Source organism: Argentina silus, assembly GCF_951799395.1.
Source record: "Argentina silus genome assembly, chromosome: Y".
Classification (NCBI taxonomy): Eukaryota; Metazoa; Chordata; class Actinopteri; order Argentiniformes; family Argentinidae; genus Argentina; species Argentina silus.
Genome location: NC_139654.1, coordinates 51,926,009 through 51,933,017, shown reverse-complemented (window position 1 = coordinate 51,933,017; position 7,009 = coordinate 51,926,009).

The window sequence follows — 7,009 nt, the reverse complement described above, 5'->3', positions numbered from 1 at the left end:
TTCCATGATGGCCAGCAAAAAAGCCCATTGAAACCACCACATTTATCCATGAGCTGCACCCTGGGGAAGAACTGCACCCCGTGGGGGACTGAGCGATGAATACTAGCAGGCTAGCTGGCCCCTCGCTGCTTTACAGTTTGAGTTTTGAGACATTTCAAGGTGACTGACTGTTTAAGTTAACTCCAGATGGAAAGGCAGAAAGCCTGCTGTATCCACTAAGTCACTTTTAGATATCTGTTAGCCATAGCTACACTTTTTACACACTTTTATTTGAGCCCCCACCACCAGTCGGGAAACAGTATGCTGCTACAATACAAACTGTGATGTCAGTCACTACTCATAAAGAATGAGCCACGCAACTCCATGCTGGAAGGGAACAGTCCATTCTAAAGCAGGACCCGGGGAGGGAGGGAAACATTCCTGGAATGTTTCACTGTTTTATTGGGAGGGATTTTCTTTTCGTTCCTTTGTTACCTTGTGAGAGCCTTTATTTTGAACTGTTTTAAGGGTGACAATTAAACTGACAGATTATTTTGTATGTATAAGGCGAGACATGGTCTGGCACTGGATTATATGTCAGACCTTCTAATTCCTTACACCACAGAGCAGTGTCTGAAATCAGTACAGAATTGCAAATCACCTCTGATATTGACTGCTAGTAAATTGTGTCACAAGGCTGTCCAGCCAGCAGATGGCGACAGAGAGCACTTCCAGGGGGACCAAGAGGAAGTAACCAGGAGATGCCCATATTTGGTCCTTCCTGCCCGAGGGACTCACCTGGAACTAATGACAGGAGTGATTGTGTTTTGTGTTTATGTTTCTCACCTGTGTTTAGTCATTAGCCCTTATTAGTTGGAGTATTTAAAGACCTCTGTTAGCAGTGCCTCCTTGCTGAGTTTTGAATGTTTATTCCCGAGACCGTGTTTCCGTGTATTGTAATGATTGTAAAGTTTTTGAGTAAAAGCCTTGGACCTAGTGATGGGCAAATGAAGCTTTTGTGAAGCACTGAACCACTTGAGCCAATTGTTTCGAAAATGGGTTCATTACTCGAAGCTTCAGTTACAGTGACTAGTGATGGGCAAATGAAGCTTTTGTGAAGCACTGAACCACTTGTGCCAATTGTTTCGAAAATGGGTTCATTACTCGAAGCTTCAGTTACAGTGACCTCTCCTGGCGAAGTGCAAGGCTGCAGTCAAATTAGGCAGGCTAGTTGGTGGACAGGAGGCTTTTAATTACACGCACGCACGCACGAACACACACACCTCAATGAGCAGTGTTGGAGAAACTACTTTACTTTTGTAGAAAAGATCTTTTGTTCTGAAGCATCTTTGCTTTGATCAACCTTGGATTTAAAGTATTGTAACGACCCTGTGAAAGGCCCGTTAGCAATTCCGCCAAGGGAGTTACCGCTCTTGGTGTTGTGGCTAGCGCGGCCGGTTTGTAAGCGAAAGATTGCGAGTTCGATACCCGCTTAAGGCAAGCTGCTCTACCACGCCGTTCGCTACAGCATCTTTGCTTTTATGAAATTCTTTGATGCACACACACACTAAGACTGAATATCATGTTCTATTTACAAATAAAGATTGATGAATGTGTGTATTGTGTTATTGAGGAGAGAGTGCTGGGGAAAATATGGCATAGGTTGGGTGTGTTTGTGTAACTATGGCAGGGGGTGATTATGTGGGATTAGATTAGATTAGATTAGATTAGATTCAACTTTATTGTCATTGTGCAGAGTACAAGTACAGAGACAACGAAATGCAGTTAGCGTCTAACCAGAAGTGCAAAATAGCAGAAAGTGCAATGAACAGTATTTACAGGTAGTGCAATATATGATCAGTAGTAGTGCAGTATAATATAGTATAGTATAAGCAGTATATGTAGCAGTGCAGTATAGCAGTATGTGAGTAGCAGTAGCATTATAGCAGAATAAATAGTTACAGTATGAGCAGTGTAGCAGCATATGAGCTGTATAGGTAATGCAGTCTAGCAGTATATATGTATTAACAGTAACATGAGGTAGATGCAGAATAAATATAAATATGGAATGCCGTATAAACAGTATAAACAAGTATCTACAGTATGTGCAGTAGTATTAAAGAAAATATAGGATATGTGCATTATGTGCATTATGAACAGTATGAACAGTATGGACAGGTATGTACAGAAGAGCAGTGGTATTGAGTAAGAGTAAGAGCAGGGGAGGGGAGTAATAGTGCAATAGTGCAATTGTCCGGGTGGGGGGGGGGGGGGGGGGTTGCAGGTTGTCAGGTAGGTGTAGTGTTCGTGTTCAGCAGGGTGACAGCCGCAGGGAAGAAGCTGCCTCTGAACCTACTGGTTCGGGTGCGGAGAGACCTGTAGCGCCTCCCGGAGGGGAGTGGGGTGAAAAGTCTATGGTTGGGGTGAGAGATGTCCTTGACGATGCTGCGTGCCTTACGCAAGCATCGTTTGCCCTGGACAGCCTCGATGGAGGGGAGTGAGGAACCGGTGATGCGTTGGGCAGTTTTCACCACCCTCTGCAGTGCTTTCCGGTCCGATGCCGAGCAGTTGCCATACCATACTGTGACACAGTTGGTAAGGATACTCTCGATGGTGCAGCGGTAGAAGTTCACCAGGATCTGAGGAGATAGATGGACCTTCTTTAGTCTCCTCAGGAAGAAGAGACGCTGGTGAGCCTTCTTTATCAGGGTGGAGGTGTTGAGGGTCCAGGAGAGGTCCTCAGAGATGTGGACACCCAGAAACTTGAAGCTGGTGACTCGCTCCACCTCAGTCCCGTTGATGAGGATGGGGGTGTGTGCGCCAGCTTTAGACTTCCTGAAGTCCACAATGAGTTCTTTGGTCTTCTTGGTGTTGAGAGCCAGGTTATTGTCGTTGCACCACACTGTTAGGTGCTGGACCTCCTCCCTGTAGGCCGACTCATCGTTGTTGCTGATGAGACCGATCACCGTTGTGTCGTCTGCAAACTTAACAATGGTGTTTGAGCCATGTACAGGTGTGCAGTCGTAGGTGAAGAGGGAGTAAAGGAGGGGGCTCAGCACACAGCCTTGTGGAACGCCGGTGTTCAGGGTGAGGGTTGAGGAGGTGTGGTTGTGAAGCCTAACAGACTGCGGCCTGTTGGTCAGGAAGTCTAGAATCCAGTTGCAGAGGGAGGGGTTGATGCCCAGTTGCCTGAGTTTGGAGATCAGTTTGGAGGGGATGATGGTGTTGAATGCTGAGCTGAAGTCAATAAACAGCATTCTCACATAAGAGTTAGTCTTGTCGAGGTGGGACAGGGCGGAGAGAAGTGCCGTTGAAATGGCATCCTCTGTACTCCTGTTCTGCCGGTAGGCGAATTGAAAGGGGTCCAGTGTGGGTGGTAGGCAGGTCTTGAGTTGAGCTAAGACCAGCCTCTCGAAGCACTTCATGATGATGGGCGTGAGTGCCACTGGTCGGAAGTCATTTAAGCTCGTTGCAGTGGAGTGTTTTGGCACCGGCACGATGGTGGTGGTTTTGAAGCACGCGGGGACAGCTGCTTGGGCTAGGGACAGGTTGAATATGTCAGTCCAAACCTTAGTCAGCTGCACAGCGCAGGCCCTGAGGACACGTCCGGGGATCCCATCAGGACCAGCAGCCTTGCGTGCGTTAGTCCTGCTCAGTGCCGCACACACGTCGGTGGGGGATAGAGTGAGGGGCTGGTGATCCGCAGGGAGCACAGCCTTGATGGCCACCTCCTTGTTGTCCCTGTCAAAGCGGCCGTAGAAGTGGTTCAGCTCATCAGGGAGGGAGGCGTCAACGGAGAGGGGTGAGGTGTTAGATGGTTTGTAGTCAGTGATGGCCTGGATGCCCTGCCACATGCGTCGGGGGTCAGAGTTGTTTCTGAAGTGATCCTCTATCCTCAGCTTGTGGTTGTGCTTGGCCTTTTTGATGCCCCTCTGCAGATTAGCCCTGGATGAGCTATAGGCCCGAGCATCCCCTGATCTGAAGGCAGTGTCACGTGCCTTCAGCAGGAGTCGGACCTCACTGTTCATCCATGGCTTCTGATTAGGGAAAGTGGTGATCCGCTTGAGTGTGGTGACACTGCTGATGTTGGAATTGATGTAGTCCAAAACAGATGAGGCATATGAATTAATGTCCGTGTGGGAGTCATGGGTGGCCTGAGTGGCAAACACACCCCAGTCAGTGTTTCCAAAACGCTGCTCCCTCTGGCCAGACCTTGACTGTCCTCACTGTAGGTTTCACTCGTTTGATGAGTGCTGAGTACTTGGGCAGTAGGAACAATGAGAGGTGGTCTGATTGACCTAGGTGGGGGAGGGGAACGGCTTTGTACGCATCAGCCATGCTGGTGTATACTTGGTCCAATGTCCTGTCTCCTCTGGTGGGGCAAGAGACATTTCGGTGGAATTTGGGCAGTACAGTCTTTAAGTTGGAGTGATTGAAGTCACCCGCGACAATGAAGGCTGCCTCGGGATGCAGAGTCTGTTGTTTGCTAATGGCAGCATACAGTTCTTTCATAGCAATCTTAGCATTAGCATCCGGGGGGATATAGGCTGCCGTGATAACAGTAGACGTGAACTCTCTGGGCAGATAGAAAGGTCTACACTTAACCATGAGAAACTCCAGGTTAGCTGAGCAGTGACTCTCGGTGATGGTAGTGTCCGTGCACCACGTCTTGTTAACATAAATGCACAAACCTCCACCTCTGGTCTTACCGGAGTCGCCTGCTGTTCTGTCTGCTCGGAGACTCGCAGCGCCCTGCTAGCTCGATAGCGTTGTCGGGAACCTCGCTGTTGAGCCAGGTTTCAGTGAAAACCATGATATTACAGTCCGTAATCCATTTGTGGGTGGTGATCCGCAGCCGCAGTTCATCCATCTTGTTTGCCAGGGAACGAACATTTGCAAGGAAAAGGCTAGGTAGTGAGAGTCGGTGTGGAGTTAGCTTTAGCCTAGCTCTCAGCCCACCTCGGCTCCCTCGCCTGTGTTTTCGTTTCCGAGCCGGTCTGGGGCCTCTTCCGTTCGGTGTAGCGGAGTTAGCTGGACCCGCTGTTTTGCTAATCTCGGGTATATCGTCGATAAAGATGACTGGAGTGCCGGAACCGATGTCCAGAAGTTCTTGTCGGCTGTACGATATGAACGCTAAACTGTTTTTAGCGAGAATACTTAAGATAAACAAGCAAATAACTACTAGTTCGCAAACTCTGGAGAGACACTGAGCGTCGCGATGCATGCGCGCCGCCATCTTGTTATTTATGGTGTTGTGGCTAGGGATGGGGAACACTCAAAGATTACAAGAAGAACACTCAGAGAATACAAACGCAATACCAACAACTCAACAGCAACAACGCACCTACTACGACAATCCACAAATTGTGCATTGTTTAGAGCGGTTATAAAGTGTTGAGGCACTCAAATTCAAAACTGTCGCAACCTTTCACCTGTCAGAATCGAGACGAGGCAGTGCCAGTGAATCACCTGATTGGACCGCGAACCAGTCAGGTGATTCATTCAGGCAACGAAGCAGTTGCTGCTTCGGACGTCATATGTCACGTGATTTTTTTCGCACCAAAGCAAGCTTCGAAGCAGTGCTTCGATAAAATTGTTGGTCAGTGTTTGAAGCACGTATCGAAGCTTCAGTGTCAAACTGCCATCACTAACAGTGACCTCTTCTGGCGAAGTGCAAGGCTGCAGTCAAATTAGGCAGGCTAGTTGGTGGACAGGAGGCTTTTAATTACACGCACGCACGCACGCACGAACACACACACACACACCTCAATGAGCAGTGTTGGAGAAACTACTTTACTTTTGTAGAAAAGATCTTTTGTTCTGAAGCATCTTTGCTTTGATCACCCTTGGATTTAAAGTATTGTAACGACACTGTGAAAGGCCCGTTAGCAATTCCGCCAAGGGAGTTACCGCTCTTGGTGTTGTGGCTAGCGCGGCCGGTTTGTAAGCGAAAGATTGCGAGTTCGATACCCGCTTAAGGCAAGCTGTTCTTTGCTTTGATGAAATTCTTTGATGCACACACACACTAAGACTGAATATCATGTTCTATTTACAAATAAAGATTGATGAATGTGTGTATTGTGTTATTGAGGAGAGAGTGCTGGGGAAAATATGGCATAGGTTGGGTGTGTTTGTGTAACTATGGCAGGGGGTGATTATGTGGGATGGGGAACACTCAAAGATTACAAGAAGAACACTCAGAGAATACAAACGCAATACCAACAACTCAACAGCAACAACGCACCTACTACGACAATCCACAAATTGTGCATTGTTTAGAGCGGTTATAAAGTGTTGAGGCACTCAAATTCAAAACTGTCGCAACCTATCACCTGTCAGAATCGAGACGAGGCAGTGCCAGTGAATCACCTGATTGGACCGCGAACCAGTCAGGTGATTCATTCAGGCAACGAAGCAGTTGCTGCTTCGGACGTCATATGTCACGTGATTTTTTTCGCACCAAAGCAAGCTTTGAAGCAGTGCTTCGATAAAATTGTTGGTCAGTGTTTGAAGCACGTATCGAAGCTTCAGTGTCAAACTGCCATCACTACTTGGACCTCCCTCAACTGCCTCTGACTCTGCATTTTTGGGGTTTGCCTGGTTACCATCAGCTTTGGCTAAGATGAATAGAGCCTCTGGTCAAATCTAAATCTACCATGATAAAATTGCCTCCTGTAGCCCATTTAATTGTCATTTAATCACCTAGGTAGGGGAGTAACGGTACACCAAGACTAGCTGCCTCAACGACTACCACCCCGCTGCACTCATCCCAATCATCATGAAGTGCCTCGAGAAGCTGGTTAAGTCGCACATCAACTCATCATTACCTGACAATCTGGACCCTCTTCAGTTTGCATACCACCCCAATAGATCCACAGATGATTGCATACACCCTGCACACCGCCCTATCCCACCTGGACAAGAGCGACACCTACGTGAGAATGCTGTTTTTGTTCTGGTGACTCTGCTGCCCTCCTCTGGCGGTCTGGTGCCAGTGCTCTCCAATCACCAAGATTCCTATCACCTGTTT